At 42.3% G+C, this 20,660-nt stretch overlaps 1 protein-coding gene and 1 long non-coding RNA gene across 2 annotated transcripts in view; one reads left to right on the forward strand and one right to left on the reverse strand.

Moving 5' to 3' along the window:
- Positions 1-20,660, forward strand: part of LOC126868190 (uncharacterized) — a 92,061-nt gene that overhangs the window by 18,642 nt on the left and 52,759 nt on the right. The gene's annotated exons all lie outside the window — the stretch shown is intronic.
- Positions 16,624-20,657, reverse strand: LOC126868221 (uncharacterized). The gene is made up of 2 exons (XR_007690554.1): positions 18,210-20,657; positions 16,624-17,970 (listed from the first exon to the last, which is right to left on the reverse strand). It is a non-coding gene; the product is annotated as an uncharacterized LOC126868221 (long non-coding RNA).

The raw sequence follows: 20,660 nt of genomic DNA on the forward strand, positions 1-20,660 counted from the left end.
CACCGATCTTTTGCTTTTCCGTTTACCGCGAAACCGTTACGATTGTTAACCGCGATTACCGGCTCGATGTAACGCGCTCAGGGTACCTTTTGTCTGGGTGCATGTATTGGAAACTCTAGGTGAAAGAAGTGGGTTAAAATTAAGCGCGAAGACGCCTTCCGAGAATCATCCGGCAGACGTCGACCGGGTCTTATAAAGTACGTGACTCGTCGTCGGCGACGACCTAGCTGAATGCAATGTGGAGCGAGCTGGAATACCCGGAACCGAACGGATTGTCTTGTTATTATCGAAAGCGTGCCTCGTTGATCTCCAACCGCGTGAAAAATTGTTACACCAAAGAAAAGGGTGTTGGATGGAACGGTCTTTTCCCATCTTTTTCTCTTTTTTTTCCTTGTTACGGTTGAACCTCGGCTCTTAATTCGATTCTTAAGAGAAGAGCTAAAACATTGGAGTTACGGAGATTTTGCTTGATCGAGTTTTCCCAGTAAATGAGACCGACTTGAAAGAAGCTTTGTACAACAGTTAATTCTGCGCAGAGTTCGAGATTGAATTTTAAGACGTCGAACGTTAGGCGATTCGAATCACCATAATTTGTCTTACTCCAAAGTTATTTCAATCATTTTCTCGTTTTTCATATTTCTTGTTAGATCTGAAGTACAAGGTATTTCCTCGTTCTTTCGCTACTCTATGGAAGACTAATCTCGTAATACGCGAGTGTGATTATTCCGTGCAATAGAATCTTTAAATTAAAAAAAAAAAAGAAAAGCTACATGAAACAGCCCTACCTTGTCCTACTATAAAGGAGTATTTCAATCATTTTCTCGTTTTTCTGTCATTTCTTGCCCGACCTGAACTACACCATGTTTCCTTATTTATTCCTTGATGTATGAAAGACTAATGGTGTCTTGCAATATACAACTTTGATTATTCTGTGCGACGTTTAAAATTCAATTTTAAGATGTCGCATCTCGGCTGACTCGAATAACCTTTGCTTGCTACACCGACGTTCGTAGCCAACGAGGCGTCACAATTAAATTCGAAAAACGTCAGCCGGAAGCGAAACACGTAGCAAGAATCGCGGCAAGGACGTGTAGAGCAGCACCTAGTTGGAATGTCGTCCTTCGAGGTAGCCGCGAACGTGTTGTTGGTGTTCGCAGCTGGGTCGCCGCTGCAGCACGCTAACATCCTTCTGCAACGGTCCGAAGATAGCTGCCGCGATTCACCGTGGATTAATGACTTCCTTATGGCATTTGTGTTCGTGTGCTCCCCAGCTGTACACGTGCGCTCGGCTGCAGCCGCGCGAGAATCAAGAACGAGCGGAATTTAGAGTGAGAGTGCATCGCGCTACGGAGAAAGGTATTCGGATTAGATGCGACTTTTCGCGGTTATGGAGGCTGTCGTAACTCGGAGCTTGCCTCATCCGGTTTCCCATGGCGCGCCAGACGCAACGTCGAGCGATATCCTTGATGCCGGTGAAAGGACAAGGACTGATCGAAGGGAGATACAGACAGACGACGAGTATCGGTGCAGGGAGCTCATTGTCGACCGGACCCATTGTTGCCTCGAGCTCCATCCTCTTTGTGTATTTGCTCGATCGCGGGATCAACCCTCCACGCGATTAACAGCGATATTGTGGTATCTAGAATGAGCAGAAACTAGCTGGCAAATGGATGTTTGCGAGAGTTGTCTATAAGTTGGCAAGTTCAGTGGAGCTCTGCAACTACGTATCACTGCGTGTTATATCGCTGTTGATAGGTATATGGATATTTTGCTTGACTTAACGAATCAACGATGTATACCTAAGCAGAAACAGCATGCAGCTATGTCTTTGTAGAATCAGCAGACTATAAGGTTAAGTAAGGCGTTGAAAAATGTAACAGTAAGGCGTTTATTATGTACAGCGATGGACGTAATTTCATATACATATGAACCGTACGTTTCTAATCTGGTATTGTCGTACGGTGGAACGAAGTATACAAAACGTTGTGACGGGTATCGAAAGAATGCGCAGCGTTTTAAGCAACAACAGTACGAACAAAAGATAATTTCATACAAATTTAAATATCGCCGTCTGCATTAACGTTGAAAGTCCTTCTATTAATTTAGAAGGTTCTTTTCAATTTAACCTGTGATCAAAAGGTAAGAGAATTTGGAGATGAAAAGCTTGTCACTGATGAAATGGTTCTGCGAGTTTCATTGTCTGTTAATCGGCTGATTCAATCAGGTCGTTATACTCTGCTATACGTATCTCCTATGCTCGTATCGTGGCCAAGATCGTCGCAGTCTAATTGAAACGCGTCTTATCAAAAATTAGCAGACGTCCAGATACATTTGTCTCTGAATAATAATTTTCAAGATAATCGTAGTTTCGTTCCTCCAGCTGGACAGAGAAGTTTAACTTGTTAACCAGAAATTTATTTGTATCGAAGCGTCTCACTTACGATACGATCTCGGTAAACCAAACAAGAGCATCCTTCAACGACACCGACTATCACCCGCAATTTCTCAACTCGTATCGAAGCTGTGGCGGTGAAGCTCGCAAAGCTTTCCCGACCAGAACACAGGATCCGGTCCGAAGGGGAACAAGATGAACGGCTACTCGTGTCGATGCAATCGTTATCGTAGCTGGCTGAAGGTGTATCGGGTACACTGACAAGATAAAGAGGCTACGTAAACGCGGATTTGCGCTCGGGTTACGGTAGATGGAGGAGCGCGGGTGTGCGTGCGTTCTACTCTCAGAGTGGAGGTTACCGTTTTGCATGAAGAACCGTAATGATCGTAGCTCCGTGTTGCAGGGTGGATACGTCGAGAGGACGATAGCGAAACTCGTATTATCCAATCGTCGGCAATGTTCACGAATGGCGTTTATGGCGACCCTAAGTCGTGACCGATCCTTTGGTGGGAATCCGCCCTGAGATCGACTCTCATACGCCTCGAGAAGGAGTTTTCACGTCTTTCTTCTCCCCTCTCGTCCCTCTCTTTCTCTTTTCTTCTCCCTCTCTCCCTTTGGGAACACCTCGTCCTTTCTCTTCGATCTTCCTCCCGAGCTTTCTCGTCTCGATACACCGTCTCTTTTCCTCTTCTTTTCTCTCGATGCTTCTACGTCGGATCATTGGCTCAGCCGCCCCTCCCGTTTCGCGCAATCCGTGTGTCCTACTAATGGTTGGTCGGTGCGCGCAAACGATCCGACCGATCGGCTCGTGTCGCGGACTGCACGCGAGCGCAACAAGGAATTCGCTGTGCATATTTGGAACACTTGTCTTCAACGGTCGTTCGAGTACAGCTTGCTCGTTCGCTTTGAAGATAGGAATTTAAGAGATACGGTGTAGCGTGGCTGTAACTGTGGCTCTTCTCGTGCTTCCTTAACCGGTAAACGTATTTCTTCTAGTTTGTAATCGCTTTAAGACGAAGTCGCACTTTACAAATTAAATGGGCATCGCGGATGATTCATGTACGGTGAGAGGTGTAAAGATATTTCACCCGCGTTTCATTTAAGGTGACCAAAGCAAACAAAGTAGAGCCAGTCTCGGTACTTTGAACGCGCTGAATGGACGAGTTATGGCCAAAAACGAAGTTCGACCAAAACCGTTTTTATCTCTTAACGAAGAGCGAGAAGAGGCGACGTATTTTCGACGGTAGCTGAGCCTCGTGTCGATGAAACGGCAGTCGGTCGACGTGTGTTACGCTTTGCACGAGAGAGGAATTTTCTATTCGCGTCGCTGGCCCTAATAGCACGTTTTCGCGCTGAGACGCCGGCACGTTACGCCAATTCTCCGTGGAATTTCGAAGCACAGTTCTCGGGTATCGTTCCATTCTCTGTCTCGTTGGCTTCCTCGAAATCCAAACGAACTCGAAAGTCGTTTCGGCGGATGGAACTTTCTTAAAATAACGTTGGGTCATTGGCGGGAAAAAGGCGGTGGAAATCGCGAGATCACGATGCTGAGATCCTCGCTCACGAATATTCCTCGCGTGGCGTCAACTTCGTTTAAATATTTAACGAACCGACGAGATGCTTGAAAGGCCTTTTCGACGACGCTGCATCGCCGGAAATAGACGAGACTCCGGGAACCATCGCGAGACTGTTATCAATTAAAGAGCCACTTGATAACTCTTTTCACGTTCTTTGTGGGCTGCTATGGTTTCCTGCGGGAAAATGATAACGCCCGTTGCAACACGCGGTTTCTCTTTTCCTTTTTTGCCATCTTCTCGCGAGTCCTCGTTGAAGGTTGTTCAACTCTCGTATCTCGGGAATTATAGAATTATATAAATTTAATCGATGAGGATCGAGTTATTTAATCTTGTAGCGATAAAACGAAAAGACAAATAATCACCTTTTCCCTGTATATGATAATGAACAAAATTAACTTGAAAAATAAGAATCGCGCGATCGAAAGTAAGCGTTCGAAGTGGAAGCTCACAGCTGTTTCTGTAGTTGCATAAAGGCTTGTCATCCTGGTAATCCTGCTCGTGTTACCTGCAACATTAGTCGATGACAGGTGGAGGAGCGCGGGTTGGTTCATGGTGGCGTTGAAGCTACATCGACGAGAGCAATTAACGTGCCAATTAGCCGAGCGAGGGACCAAGGCGTTTGTGGCAATTAATCCGAAATTGAACGCGTCGACGGCACCGGAAGTCACGTCGATAACCGCGCTTCGTTCCAACGACTCCACCCGATTCCATCTCTTCTCCGCTCCGGTGAAATGTATCGAAAGAGTTTAATCGTCCGTTATACGCGATCCATAAAACTTGTACGCACGTGTGCCACCAAAATTCAAATTCTCAACATCTTTGCCTACACACCACCGCGTGTATCGATGATTTTCGATTCGTCGATCGTTCTAAAAGTACCAGGTTCTTCGAGACGACGGAGAGGGACGAGATCGGCGAAATTCAATTTGGAAAATTAATAAACTATCCTTGGCACCGCCTTCCACGGCGAAGAAGAATAAACTCAATAGCAATTATCTCATCCTCGCGTTCGAGACCTTTCCTGTTACAATCGACCTCCGGATGCTTACTCATCGCGAGAACCGTGAACGTCGCGATACCAAGATCGATTCGATTTTATATTTCTCTTTGTGCATTCGTTCGAGCCTCGCTATTAACTCCTTTTGTTATCATTACAACGATGACGAGCAAGCTTGTCGATTTATTCGAATAGCTCGTGGGTGGTGCCGGCTCGGTTATATCGGTATAAATGGTATACAGCCGATATACCGGTCATCGATTATCGTCCTACCGGTTTTCTGGATGGTCGTAGCTACGTAACGGTTTAAACGGACGGTGCAGGCTCGCAAGGTTCGGTTAACAGGACCGGTTCGCTGTTTCTCTGCAACCCGTTCCTCGTTTCTTTATGGCACAAGGAGCAGGTGCGCCCTACGATTTTCACACTAAATTTTCTGTACCTAGTAACGCCCTGTCAACGGACCTGCAATTTAAATACGATCGGCCGGATCCTCCAACACAGCGTTTCCCAACTTTTTCTTAATCGCGACCTCCTTTTACAACGATCGAATATGTAATTTACGATCCGCGTCTTTTATACGAAATTAATTTTAATAGAAGATCGCTGGAAGAGAACGGGATAAGTCACATTTCTCGTATCTTGCATAGGAACAATGCTGAAATTCAACGTTATCGATCAATTTTATATTATACGGCAATTTTTTGATTTTGTTTAATTTTGGCAGTAGATACACGTATTATATGTCTTCTTCGTCAGTTCGTCTTCTATGACTAGGTCATCGATATTTATACTAATTCGTATTTTCAGAAACGTAATTAAAAAATGTGGAAGCTGGGTAGAAAATTGTTCCACCTACTACGTATTATAACTCGTGCCACGTCTTGAACATTTTATATATCTTCGAATATTATGTGCGTCCTGTGCATTTTTCCACCTTCAGAAAAATCCTCACTGTACTTATCGTGTAATTGTCGACGTACAAAGACGTACAATACGATACATCGTATAAGAATCGAAGATTTTTGGATGATTAGACAGTGACAGGACACGATGTATTTATATTAGAGAAATTTTACGACGTTCCAATCCTTCGTTAGAAACGGATATACGCATACCATAACCGCTTTCGTAGCTTCGTGGCACGGCTCTCGGAAAAACCGCATAAATACTTCACGGTGACCTAATAGAACGTCGGCGTACAGAGAAAGAGAGAGAGGAAGAGAGAGAGAGACTCGTTACGCAAATACGCGTGTTCTGACCAATAAGAGAGCGAAAGCTTTTCAAGCGAGCTGGCTGGTTCATCGATAAAGCGTAACTTTAACATAACACGGTGTCGTTGGACTGCAATTATAATACCTTGCGTGGGAGCGATTTTTTCGTATACTTTCCTCTCTTTCTTCCTGTACTCGCGCTTAGACTTCTTTTCTTCTTTTTTCATCACTCAGCGTACGTACGTACGTTCTAACGGGCGGAAATTAGAGAACGAGAGACGCGCGGCTTTGAGAATGTACACGAGAGGCCAGGTGCTTAACTGGAAAACCGCGAAACGGGAAAACGGTGCTTCTTTCTCGTTATCCGCGTCTAATTTGCGGAATGCGAGCCGCGGTATGACGTGGTTACGTGTAAGAAGATTCGCGTTATTTTCTTAGTTCCTGGTCCGCTAGACGATGGTTCACGATATCGTTTGAATATTTAGAAACTCTTTACGAGTGTACTATGTGTGCTACACGGAAGGTCTTGAAATTTCGTCGTAACGAGAACGACAATCATGATTATGTTAAGGAGATGTTCAACGTGTCTGATAATTTGATCTGGAAATTACGAGATACTTATCGCAAACGTACACTTCGCTAAGATCGTCAAAATATTTGAACAGTCGATTATCCGATATATCGGTATGCCACATTGTTCGTGCTGTGTACTAATATCTTTAATTAACTGTATATTCGCAATAATTACGTTGTAATCTTTATACGGTATAGTATAGTATATTTATTAATTTCAGCCGGTCGGCCTTGAAATGGACTTGGCTACATTGTTCTTTATCTCACTCATACGCCGTTCTTGCAACCTACGCCACGATGCGTTCTAGATTCTCCGACTTGGTTGCTCTTATTGCTAATTATCACTACTCTTATCGCAAACTCCTACTACATTGTGTTAGACGATCGTTTCAATTTTAATAATCTCTACATACATTTTCGGATGGATTTCAAATTGCACCAATAAAATCGTAACAGTCCTGTCTCATCTACAATGCAAACGAAATCTAAAAAAGTCTCACGTAACGCGCATAATATTTTCATGCGAATTTTCCATCGTATACTCGAATACTTTCACAAATTTTACAAATTTTCGCGTATAATTACCTTTAATCGATATAATTTCTCGCCTTTTTGTGCCCTTTTCTTTGGTTGCTATCGTTCTATCCTGAACGCCAACTACGTGATCGATTGGCGACAATAATCTCGCGACGCAAACAACAATGATCACGATACGGTATGATGATGGTACTCTGCAGATTTCACACCGATGGATATCACCTATTCAAGTCGATGCATCTTTAGTCGAACTTACTAGACAGTACTTTGGAAATGGTAAAAATACGAAAATGTCTCAACGTCTAATTTCGCGACGGAATCGGAAACTTGTCCGAGAATCGTGGAAAATAGGAGAAAATATTTCGAACGTTAATTTGCATTGCGTATATCACATATAAATAGAAGGAGATGGAAAAGAAGAGACTAGAACTTTTGCATACACCTGAATCCTTCCTTGAAACGAATATGAAAATTCGGAATGCTTTTTCACGAAGTTGTATCACAGGGAACCGAAGAACGTCGCGCAGGGGATTGCAAGGAATTTACGTTGCGAAGGCGGCTCGACCGAGAAACTTGGTAAGGAACGATATGCTGAACTTGGAAGCGGCCGCGAGAACGAAGCACTGGCCCGTGGAAAAACTTTCGAGGTCGGCGAGCATTTCGTTCGAAAGATATTGCTCGTTCAACCCACATTTTATACGATTAACTTTGCTCCTTAAGTATTCCGCCGTTCCCGATCGCTTGGAAAACTTCTTCGGGACAGTCTCCGACGATGTTCCTATCGTCGTCCTGTCGCTCGCTTCCAAACTTTTCTTTCAAAATAGTCGATAGACGTTGGAACCTGATCGAACGACAGATTCCTTATATATTTCTATGATACGTTGTATTATACCGACGTGACTCGTCGTATTAGTGCAAGAAAAATCTGCAAGAAGCTTCTCGGTTTGACTGTTTTATAAATTGACTATGAAAGAAAAATGTATTTAAACGCTCGGAGATTGGTTCAGGTTTATTGGCGAGGGGAAAAACGCGGTCTGGACGGAAACAGAAAAACGCGGAAAACTGTCAAACTCGCGAGCCAGGTAACCACAGTAGGAAATGGTTTTGTCGGCATGAACTGCCGGCATTCCTCGTTAAAGACGACAGACGGTCGATCGTTTGTGGCAAACGAGCATAGAAAAGCCATTCGCGAGGCACATCTTACGGACTAACCGTCGACAGAATAATTTCATGTATTATTTATCGCACATTGCGCGTGATTCTCCGTTTTTATACCGGGTGTCCTCGATAATGAAACTCTTGTGTGGGCTACGGATAGACGCGTGCATGCGAGTATGCGTGCGGTTTCTTGGAGTTTCCTATACAGGATTTAGATTAGAAATCTACAGGGGCCAAAGCAATTACGATAACTGACTGTATTACCGTAACTCTCTCAAATGGATCTAGCAAATTTTTCCTCGTACACATCAAATTCTAAATAATCCGGAATAATTGGAATTGCATTTAAACTAGAAATCTGTGGAGGCCAATACATGATTATTACAAATGATTATTATACCGTAACTCTTTCAAGTGGATCTAATAAATTTTCGTACGCGTAAAATTCTAATTATTCAATCAGTTTCCTCCAGTTTCCTACGTTGGATTTACATTAAAAATCTATGCAGGTCAACATATAGTTCTTACGATCGACAAGTTCAACAAATTTTTGCTTCTTACGTATAAAATTCTGATCCATCAATTATTTTCTTCATACTTTAAATTAACTGTCACGTTTCGTACGAAGCCAATAGGTATCCTATCGTAGCTACGTATGGACTACAGTTACGGGAGTATAAAACGAGGGCTGACTGTAATAAAAGAGAAGGAAAAAAGATACAGACGTCGATAGACGATTTATTTTCAAAGAAGTTCGCTTGATTGGTGATTGATGTACCGAGGTCACCCGTTAGGTTCGCAGTGGTGAACCAGTCGTTTCCATCTCGCGTGGGAATATAAAGTTCTCAGTAGTCGTTGTCTAGGCCTAAGCCTCCGGTTGCACCGACAATCCATTCCGATGCTCTTTGATGGCGAGCTGCAGCCAGAGAGACAGAAAAATCCACCGACAGCCGAGATCCTTCGCAATAAAATATTTTAACGGTACTTTGTGGGCCAGCGACGTCTTCGAAAGCCGGTCCGTACCCACGATCGATCTTCCTCCCGGTAAAAACGCTTTTCACAGTCATTTCTTTCTGTCGATAAACATTCTTCTCCGCTCGGCTTTCGAACCGCGTCAAACTACTCCACAACCGAGACTACTGCAACCACGTCAAAGTACATCGACGGTGACTTTCAGACGGGCGAGCACTTGTCGAATGCATCAGAGGTGCGAAGCCGAGTTAAAATCTCGAGTATGGCTGCGATGTATAGCGGATTCTCTTGTGTGTTCTCTTGATCTGTCATTTCGACGAATAAAACGTCTAAAGATTTATATGCATGCCTATTATTCGTAAGAATCTATGTACCGTATACATGCGAAATATCACTATCATCGATCATAAGTGTTAGGCCACTTACGAAAATTTCAGGAAACTCGAAAGTTATTAGGAAACTACGAGGACCTTTCAGAATTATCATTTCGTTCGAAACGTTGGATCGTAAAGGACCCATATCATGTTCGATATTATAAGAACAATGTCATTAATTTTTAACAAAATTAATTCTCTCCTTGTCTATCTTGTTATGTCTCGTCTTTTGATCGTCATTTCGATCAGTCGCGATATACATATCGTTGTTATTTTGGGTTGGCAACCAAGTGATTGCGGAATTTGTCAATACTGCCTAATGACAAAATCCGCAATCACTTAGTTGCCAACCCAATACTTCTTTGGTTCCTTGCACGCTATGAATGACTCGACGATGTACAATATCTTCGGATTTCGAGCAGACTTCGTAGAGTGTGCTATCTAATTCGTTTTTATCTTCTCCAAACAGAGTCTAAATTAGAAAACTGTCGAGCAGGAGTCTATTACGTTATGCATGTACATATTTCAGTGCTTTGACACAATGACAGTTAGCGCGAATACGCATTCACCGTGACCGTAGCCTAACACCTAAGACGAGACAGCGACATTTATGAATATTTTTCACGCGCCTTCTTACAGAAGATTTTCATTTTGCGCGTGCTAACGACGAACGAGCAAAACGTGTCCTCGGTGTCCCTTTAACGAGTGTCATTGACCCGGTGGAAAGGTCAGGAAACACGAGAGACGACGTTTTAGCGTAACGCGTCGCACGAGTCGTACCGCACCGATCTCTCGGCTTTTCCGCTTTCAATTTTCTCAGTTGCGCGCGACTTATCGACTCGTGATAGATTCTCGTCGTTTGACGTGTCTTCGTCCATTTACCCGTCACCCATATCGCCTTAAGCTGCGTCCTCACCGAAGCAACAACGGAGGAACGTTGTGATTTCTTGTGTGTCTTGAAAACTTTGCTGCTTGTTTAATGTTTCCCCGTGTTTCTTCCCGTTTCTGTCCTAACGAATGTTGCTGCTCGTCGCTGTTCGGAGCAGCAAAGTCTACCAGTGAGGTGATTTGGTGTAGAACGTGTAGGGTGTCAAAGAAATACTCAGCGGTGTTTAACAATATATTTATTAACAATTCTCGCTTTCGACTCTTTACGTGTAACTCTCGATTGTAACCGACGATTCTCACTTATTGGTTACAACTCAACTGTTTTCTTCATCCGATCCGTTTCTTTTTCTCGCCCCTCAATATCCCCACTACGCACGTATTCGTTAAGCGTATGCGACCGTTGCCACGTACGTCCTTTTCCAAATATTCAGCGGAAGGACCGTAGGGATATGGATGACTCGTTAGGCCTATCGGCACTTACGCTTCGGTGATATATTTGTATTGACGAAACCGTTGGAAAGTTTTGTTGTCGAGTGCCGTTACAACAGAAAAATAAGAAACACGCAGCGAGAGGAACGAATGTCTGCGGTGTATAGTTTATTGCGAGGGAAAAATGTCGCTTTAAAATCGAAAGGAAACAAGGGATATAGAAATATTCCTCCGACTACGTTGCTTCAGAAACGCAAAAAGTGCCACTGTATTTATATTAAAAATTAGTCGTTGTTGGTTCAGTGAAGAGACAATTTAAAATAGACGATGTTTTCTTTCGTTATTGGAATAAAGATTAATGGCGCCGCATAATACGTACGCTTGCAACAAGCTCGATTATTCTGTGCAAAATTTAAGATGGAATTTTAACACTTTTTTTTTTTAAATAACGTTTATTAGACCAAGATACATTTTAATACATTTGGGTATTTACAATAAACCATGAATTTTGATAAGATGTGTTAGGCAAAAGTACCGATACGCGACGGTACGACGTAGCTATACTATGTTATGTGTTTACATTTTTTCTGTTTTAATATATTCTTTGGATTTAAGCCGCTGGGGAGCGGAGCTTTTATGTGATTTTGTTCTTTAGTTGTTTTTTCTGTCCTGAAAACTTGGTCGCAAAACAGGACGTGGAATTTTAACACGTTGAAGCTTAGGTGACTCGAACTACCGTTGCAAAACTGTTACTAAAACCTAGAGCGACAACAGACAGCGAATAGTCGCTCGTTGTTCGTACAGTGAGGACGCAGCTTTAAGGAAACGCGAACCTCTCCCACCTTTTCTCTTTCTTTGTCCGGTCGATCGAACGATTCCGTTCATTTAAATACCGTTATACCGGAGGCGGTATACGTTTCTTCGTCTGGTCCGACCGTTAGAGGCACTTTCGCTGGAACATCTCTCGCGTCGTTTTTGTATCCGCACGAGAGCGTCGTTCATGATCGACGATAAATCGTGCAGACTTTCCTCGCTCGAGAACGACCAATCTCGCACAGCCTCGTTTTCCATTTTCATTTATGTAGTTTCTGTTTGTCTCGCTGACTCGCGATTCGTCGCGCAACGTCGACACGCGTTCCGTTTTATAACGCAGTCTCATCGTATGGATGGACTCCTATAAAGAAGCGTTCTACGAGCACTGGAAGGAGACGAGCAACGCGCAGGCCAATGACGTGTTTAGCCCGAAGGAAACGAACAAATTTCCACTCCATTATAGATTTCTAAAAGGAACGGGTAATTAGCGCGCTCGTTAAAGAATCTACGCGACTTTCCTTTTAACGGTCCCCTCGTTTGGCAAACATACGGGCCCGATATCAACGTTTTCTTTCGCGTTGTTAAAACATATTTGTTAATCTTATCGAGAGGGAAAAGTTGTCTCATTCGTCTTTTTCGTCTGTTCGAATATTATATGGAAACGAACGCTATGTATTATATAGCGACTAGCGAAAGTAGTTGAACGTTCATTATAGTAAGTATGTCTTTTTTATATGCAAAACGTTTTGAAACTTCTTTGCTATTGTAACGAGACGATAGGAGTATAATATCGGACAGTTTCGTGACGTTGTTCGTGTTTCCAGTAATCACAACAGGGAAGCAAGTTGGAGAAGAGCGATAGACGATAAATTGCTTCAAAGGACAGTGTATTAGGTTGTCCGAAAAGTGTCTTTCTTTCGCAAACGTGTTTTTTAACAACGGTGCACCTTCATACAAACGCGAAACCAAGTCTGTGAAATGTCGCGGTGTTTATCTCTATGGTACACGAAACGAAGGAGACGATAATCTTGTGATTCGCTAAATATTGAAATTCGTAATTTTAACGAAATTGGTCCTCTCGATAGAATCCGGTATTTCTAAAATTCTGAAGCTATTTTCTGTATCACCCTGTATGTCGACGATATTACGAAAATGTGGAAATACAAATGTACGCGTGAAATCTACTTGGACACAAAATCCCGTGAACAAAGATCGCAATTCGACTCTGCTGGAAATAAACGTTTCGTCGTACGTCGTGGTCGTTATGATCGTCGTAATTGAGTCGTTTCGAAAGGCGAAAGATAAAACAAAAGAAACGTTTGACGAGGGTGCGTTTCCGCGAGCAAATCTCCGTCGTCCTCTTGGTTACACGACGTGGGTCACCGTGAATTCATTGCCCGACGAGCCATCTACGAGGAAACAATTTCGCGTCATCCTACTCTCGTCCACGACGATCCAATTTCCGCCACCATTTTGTCATTAAGTCGAGAAAGGCTGCGCCTCTTTTATATCGGCGACGCCGAGGCGGGAAGGAGAATCTAATTTTCGTTGATTGATACAAAGGATGGTACCCAGCCGCGATAACTCGAGGCGGTCTCGATAGACGACCGGGTTACGCGCGCAAAGTGACACCAGTGACACGGTGTCGGTGAGTCATCCAGTGTGTCGAGTCAACGAAAATTCCGTACGCACTGGCTGATCTTTCTCGAGAGCCGGGCTTCCACTAGCTCGCTAGCTCAACGACCATGGTGACGCCTCTCGTCGAATCGAAGATTATTTTTGGAGCGCGAATTAGTCATTAAGAAAGCATGTTTTCGAATATTTCATCTAGAGAAACTTGCATAAAACCGGATGCCAGGGTGATCTGAGTAACTAATAAATAACAAAAGCCACTATTTGACAATTATTTTTCACCGTATTAAGGCGTTTGTCGATAGAAATCTATTCCAAAAAGTACGTCTATGCACTATGTTGAATTATTACGTTTCTTGTGTCCTTAACCGTTTGAGTCCCAGGAGTCTTTGAAAAAACAGCATCGAAAAATCCCGAAATTGTCTTAATCGATTGTGAAGAGAAACAAACGGCGCAATAATGTTCGTCGTATTTGTTATTTTATGAAATACATCTATAGCATTATATATGCGTACTATTAGCCTATAAATATTTCAAGTTTAGTTCAATAAAAATTATTGAGAAGATAACAATGAAACACAAAATATCGTCAGTCGTTCGTAGCGTTCAAATGTATCGGAACTCTTCGATACAAAATCTAAACAGCGCGATCGCGCTGTTTGACATCCAAACGGTTAAGTGCTCTGACCTTATTTTCGTTAGTTTTCGAAGGTATGTTACCGCGTTTTGGTCGCCAGAAAATAAGCTAACATCCCAAAATTGATCGCACTGAATTATCATATCTATCGCGGTTTTGGAATCTGCGTTATAATAACCTATAAGAAACTGTAAATGCAAAAAACGTGCAAAGCAGCGTATTTTCTCCCCGCGTTAAACCCACCAAAAACTGTTTAGTTTCTATGAGAAGTTTCCTCTCCAAATATTAATGCAAGCAGCACGTTTGCAGAACGTGTGTAACGTTTGCACAAGTGGTTGTTCATTTCCTTTACGGACAACGAAAAGCCGGGGAGCCGTTAATTCAAACGGAGAAAGGCGTCGTGGGTTGCTAAACGATGAACAATAAACGTGACTCACGGGCCGACTGGCCGTTTCCTTTATTCGCGAGTGAACCGTTCCAGAAGCGAACTCTCTCCCTCGACTCGGCCCGCAACTTTTAATTAGTTTGACCTCTGATACGGTCGATACGGGATCTTTAAGAAGACGCTCAATTTCTAAGAAAGTTCCAACGATCTTATCGATTCGATTCGAACATTGCACGACGATTTAGACAAACTTATCAGTTTCGGAATCGGAAAATTCTTCAAACGCGGTATAAAATAATCTCTATGTAGTGATAAATGAAATTTAGGTGAACTCGATGATGTAAAGCGTGAAAAGATAATTTTAATAACGATGACGTTGATCGATACCCAACGTACTACCGACCTTTAAAATTGCTTTTTCCGTAAGATGTAGAAAATATGATTTATCACGTACATATTCTTCGCCTGTAGTCTTTATTCGTTTAGATTTCAAAAGACGGTGCCTCGAGCTCTCGTTGAATCTGTCGGGATTCGTTGGATCGTGGGTGGCGTAGCGATTTACATAAAATCGTGGTCCTCGAGACTGGTACGTGGGCGGTCCATCGAATGCTTGAATTCGATTTGAAAAGAGACCATCGCGTCAGACTTTTGAGTCGTGTCTAGCATCTCTAAAGACGCGATCATCCAGATACTAGCGTTTCCGGTACCTACACTCCAGCGATAAATTTCGATTATCCGATTCGGTGTCTCCCTCTATTATCTAACCGTTCGTCGATGGAACGTTCTTCGAATTTCTGACAGGTCAAATTTATTTCGACTTCGCAGCGGGCTACGCTGCGTTACTCGTTTCGTTTGCCGGGAATAATCCGAAGATAATTCTTGGCCGCGTGTTATTTGATCGGAGGTCAACGTACCTCGAGTTAAGAGGTATTAACGATACTCAAACAATTCGACATCTACTTGTAAGTATGGTCGAACCTCGAATCTCAAGGGAAGATCTAAGACCTTTGAATTGTGAGATCGAAAGATAAATGGATGCTTTGTTCAAGTATTAGTATTTTTCGTATTGTAACGAGTCGAAGGAAGACAAACACAATTTTTACAGGTCAGCTGTTTATCCATAAAAATAAATAACGTTTGTAAAAATAAATAAGAGCGAGGAGCATGATGGATGCAGATTGAAATACGATTCTTCGTTGCAAGGTGTAGATATGCACGTACATGTTACTTCGAGTTTTAGAGGCAGGTGGTCAGACTTGAACTACAGACGTGAATTTCGATCACACAGCTTGGCCTTCTTTAAATTCGAGCACAAAATCCGTGGCGACTAATTATCGAGATTAGTTTCTTCGTATAATAACAAAATAATTTCAATCCTCGTCTAAATCGTTAAAAGATATTGCCAATGGATTATTAGGAAAAACGTTGTAGCTAATAATTTAGCTTCTTTGTGCAATGATAAAATAATTTCAGCCAAGTTTATATCTCGACGTATACAGATTCTGATAGTGGAGCGAAGAGAAGAAGAGTTTTGGCAGATTCACACAGTATTTTACAAAGAAATTTAACCTGAGCCAATATGGACTGAAAATTCGTAAGCTGGTTCGATGCTGGTATCGGCCGCAACACTGCGATAGACCGGTCTCTAATTTAATTTGCTGTTATCACGAGTACGCCCTTCCTCGTTTCTCCCTAGAGATCGTCTTACTTATCGATTTGTCGGTCAATTTCCTAAATGACTCTTTCTTTCCAAGATGCGTGTGCACGCTGCATCGAGGCGGTGACTCACGTTCGTCCGAATCGACGCCATGCGTTTCTGTAAATCTCTGAAAACGTCCAAGCAAGCTGGAGTGGAAGAAGGGGCGTGAGCGCCCTCGTGAAATATCGTTGAACGCGAACGAACAGTTAGGGTTTCGCGGTAAATGAACCTGATATTGTTAGAACTAGCAGAGTGGTCAAAGTGACCGGTTTATAATTCTTCTTGGAAATTTCGTAGATTCACTACGATGTATTTTTAAGAATTTTTTTAAATGATCTTTTACGAGGTATATGAACAAAGACTCGTTTTCATTTTCTTTATATTATACATATTCTTTTTAGCATATTGTTCATTTTAATCTCTCCGGCACGTGTTTTATACTTCAGTCGTCAATTAGTAAGTGGTTTTTCAACTTCGATTTAATATTTGTATTTCTGGGTCACACGGCTCTCGATGCACGTCCGTGTAATAATTACTTTCTTTTTTTTCGTTCTGCATCAGTTTCTCTAAGAGAATGAACGTTTTATAAAATAATGAACATGCTATAGCTATATTACTATATTTTCATACACACATATATATACATATAAAATAAATACCCGAGAATATCAGAAGTTGAATTATAAATACACGCACTAGCGATGCCAAGTACATATAATACGCGATGTCTCTTTTATTGCAAGCGATCGATACATCACATCATCTTTTATCGTTTTCTATAAATCAGCCTCGACAAATCCACTTTAAAATAAAACAAAGCGCAACAAGTTCGTTCCTTTGCTTTCCAATTTGCCTCGGACAGAGATGAACTATTTTAGAGCGTCACGAATGGCATGAAAACTGTTCTCGGTGAACGATGGGGTACACGTGATCGTTGTCTTAATTCGTTTCGCTGTGAAAACGGACAGACGGCTGGGTGTTACGCAATTAAAGTCGCGTTTCAAACGAGCGTTGTCGCGTGCATCGGCAAAGTGCGTCCAGACAATGACAGCGTGTGGTTGATGGCGGCGTTGGTAATGACTGGCGTTGCTAGGCCAAAGGAATAGAAGAAGAATGGAGGAGAAACGTCGGCTAGGCTTCTCTTCTCGTCTCTGTGTACCGCTAAAAGAAATATGTCAACCGTTCTAGTGCAACAAGAGGAACGATGCACAGGTACGGAGAAACGAATGGCACACGGGCCTTGTGCCATGGCGCATCATCCGCCGGTATTGCCTCTTCTTTTGTCCCTTTCCACCGAATAATCACGAATACCATGAAAAACCAGTCGCAATTGCTTCCTCTCCCGACTTTTCTCATTTCCCGATGCGCCTTTCTTTCCACTGAAACGGGATTAACGTTGGGCGTCGGCTTTCAAATTCTTCTCCTCTCCGTCTCTTCGCTTCCGCCAATTATTATTACTTGCGGCCATGTTGTTCCCTCTTGACGTTGTTGTCAACTGGATACGTTAATTCTGTCCGTTTGAAAGTGGTCGCTACTCGAAAACGTCGTTACGTAGAGGGACGATGAAATATCACGTTAAAGAAGATTCTTGTTCGCTATGTAACTCGCTTCTTGTTGAGGATCCGGAAATCCATACTGTAACCAGTAGCGGATATAATCGTTTGGGTGCCTGTTGCTAATAATCACTCGCTCCTGGCTGAAAGAAACAGAAAGATCGCTATAAATCGCAACTATTAGGTTGTCCGGAAAGCGTCTTTCTTTTACAGACACGTCTTTTACAACGATGCATCTTTATACAAACATGAAACCTAATCTGTCGAACATTGTAATCTTTATCTTGATAGAACAAAATGGATCATACGTAATTCGATAAAATCATATAAAACGGAAAATGTTTTGTATCCATTATTTCCTTACAAAACAAAAGAAACTTACCTAATAGTTGGTTGCACAGGTATGCACGAATCAATATCCGGAGTATCTGTTATAATATTTAATAAGTAAAACGAATTTCTACTTAGGTTATATTACAATTATGTTGGTAAAAATATAAATTTGTATAAAAATCTGTGTAACTATCATCTGGTAAAGTTATCTGAGCTAAGATGACGAAAGGTGATTTTATCGAAGGCAACTGGATCGTGTGCTCCTCCAAGTTTCATGCTGTATGTTATCGTATTTCTTGCGATATGGAATTACGCACGGGTGGTATACAGCGGCATATAACAAATTCGATAACTCGTGAAAAGGATTCTGCTTTATTTCCAGTAGAATCGTCTACTTGGAAGACGAGGCAGGAAATGTCGATTCGACGAAAGAAAGATAGATCCTTTGGTTTGAATTATGAAACGAAGGCAGGGAACGAGTCGATAGGTGGAAAAAAAAGGAAAAGAAAAAATAGAGGAGTTGCATCGGTCGGACGGTATCTCCGATCGAGAGGTTCTTTAAGCGTAGAAGAACCACGACCACAACTATTTTCTACCACGCTTTCATACCGAGGGACGAAAATACACCCGATGGTACTCGTTTCAGAGCAGACGTTTCTTAAATAAGCAACTGCACGGGAAAGTCCCTTCGAAAGGAAGAAATGCACGCTCCTTCTCTCCACTTCCGGGCGAAACGACTTCGTTTTGGAACAATCGTCCCTCGCACGAATTTAGAACGGCTGACGAAAGCATTTCGAACGCTTACCATAGGAAACTTTTACGTATATATCGTGCGCGTTGTCTACGATATTTTAAAATTTCATTCTTGTCGTAATGAAACACGGAAATCATGATCATATTGGTGAAATTTGAAGCCAATGCGAAAATGTATATAGGAATTGCGAAATATTCATCGCAAACAAGTAAGCGAGAATGCCACTGAAATCGGTAGAAGCTTGCAAATAAGAGAAAAGGAACTTATTGGGCGATTTAATAGCAACGACTGTTGGTCAAACACAGATTATGGAGATACCCCTTAAAGAAGAATGAAATAGCGTTCAATCGTTCGAACGCGAATTAGCGTGCACAGCTTTTTGCCAACGTGTTCCAGCGAGCGGTTTCCTCGTTTGTCGCAATTTCGTCGACGAAGAACAAAGCTGTTTACGAGCGTAAAAACTACGGGACGTTAAAAAATTGCATTTCGTCGCGAACAGTTCCTTCCAACGTCGACTTGTTTTATTTTTTGCTCTGTTTGCAGAAGAGCGATGCACGCCGTGGATATTTATAGCCAGCCACAAATATGAGAGGCACGGAACACGAATTATGTCGGTGATCCCTTTTTTCCCTCTCTTTTCTCCTTTTTTCATTTTTTCCCTACCTTTTTTGCTCCTCTTTGCTCCATCCCAGAATTAACCGGATCAGCACAATGTGCACGCATATCGCACGTTTACGCTCGCGTTCTGACCCGATGTGTTTTAACGTTGCCCGGTACCATGCCGTTCGTTCACTCTTTATAAATAGACGCTTTAAATTCTGTCGCGTCCGGGCGTGGCAGCCCGAGATCTACGAGGATCCTAGACGCGGAATAGATCACTCGTCGCGATCCATTCATTAGACGTTAACAGCCTGTTTCCCCCTGTTTTTCTTTCTCCAACACTCACCATTTACCTCGTTTTCCAAACATTTTTCCGAATTACGATTCTACGTTGAAAACGATTCACTTTCGCACCAGTTTCTGCTTCGTAAAACGGTCGTTTCTTTTATTTTAATATTTTTAGAATTTTCGTAAAATTTGGTAGTTTAACGTGTTATTTACCCACATATTATTTTTACTTTTACGATTAAAATCGTTGTATGATTTGTAATATTTACATTTAACGCGCCGTGAGTTACTTACTTTTTTAAATTACGTTTGTATTCGTTTAGATTCGTTTTCATGTAAAAGTGTCGTTATACCCGGACAGTTTTCGTAGCTTGGAAATTTGAAAGGAACTAGGCGCTGAAACGACCTGGTTTCGTAGCAATTTCAGCTTCGCCAAAGTCAATTTGGTACCTCGCTTGACATTTTCCAGATTCTCCTGAAATCGAGAATAATTGGACTGTTTATTTAAAAATGTAGTCGCGCCTAGACCAGCCGAGTTTTCCCAGCCGTTTGAAATTTTCAATGAAACTAGGCGTGAATTGTCGCGGAGACTTCCTGCCCTATCGCGATGTTACGTAAATCAGACGGGATTCTCGGCGCGACTACACTGTGCAATTTACATGGAGCCACGCACCGGTGCAGCACCGTTTCTAGATCCGACGTATTTTATCATCGTGGAATTCGTGTCGGTTTTCAGGCAAACAAGATTCAGGGTACTTTAGTTTTCTGAGATTACTTAGAATTAAAGCTATCTATATACATACGTAGTCAGTGTACTTCTCTATTTATTTGTCATGTTGATCTTTGGCGTTCTTTTTG

This window comes from Bombus huntii, chromosome 8, assembly GCF_024542735.1.
Source record: "Bombus huntii isolate Logan2020A chromosome 8, iyBomHunt1.1, whole genome shotgun sequence".
NCBI classification, from domain to species: Eukaryota; Metazoa; Arthropoda; class Insecta; order Hymenoptera; family Apidae; genus Bombus; species Bombus huntii.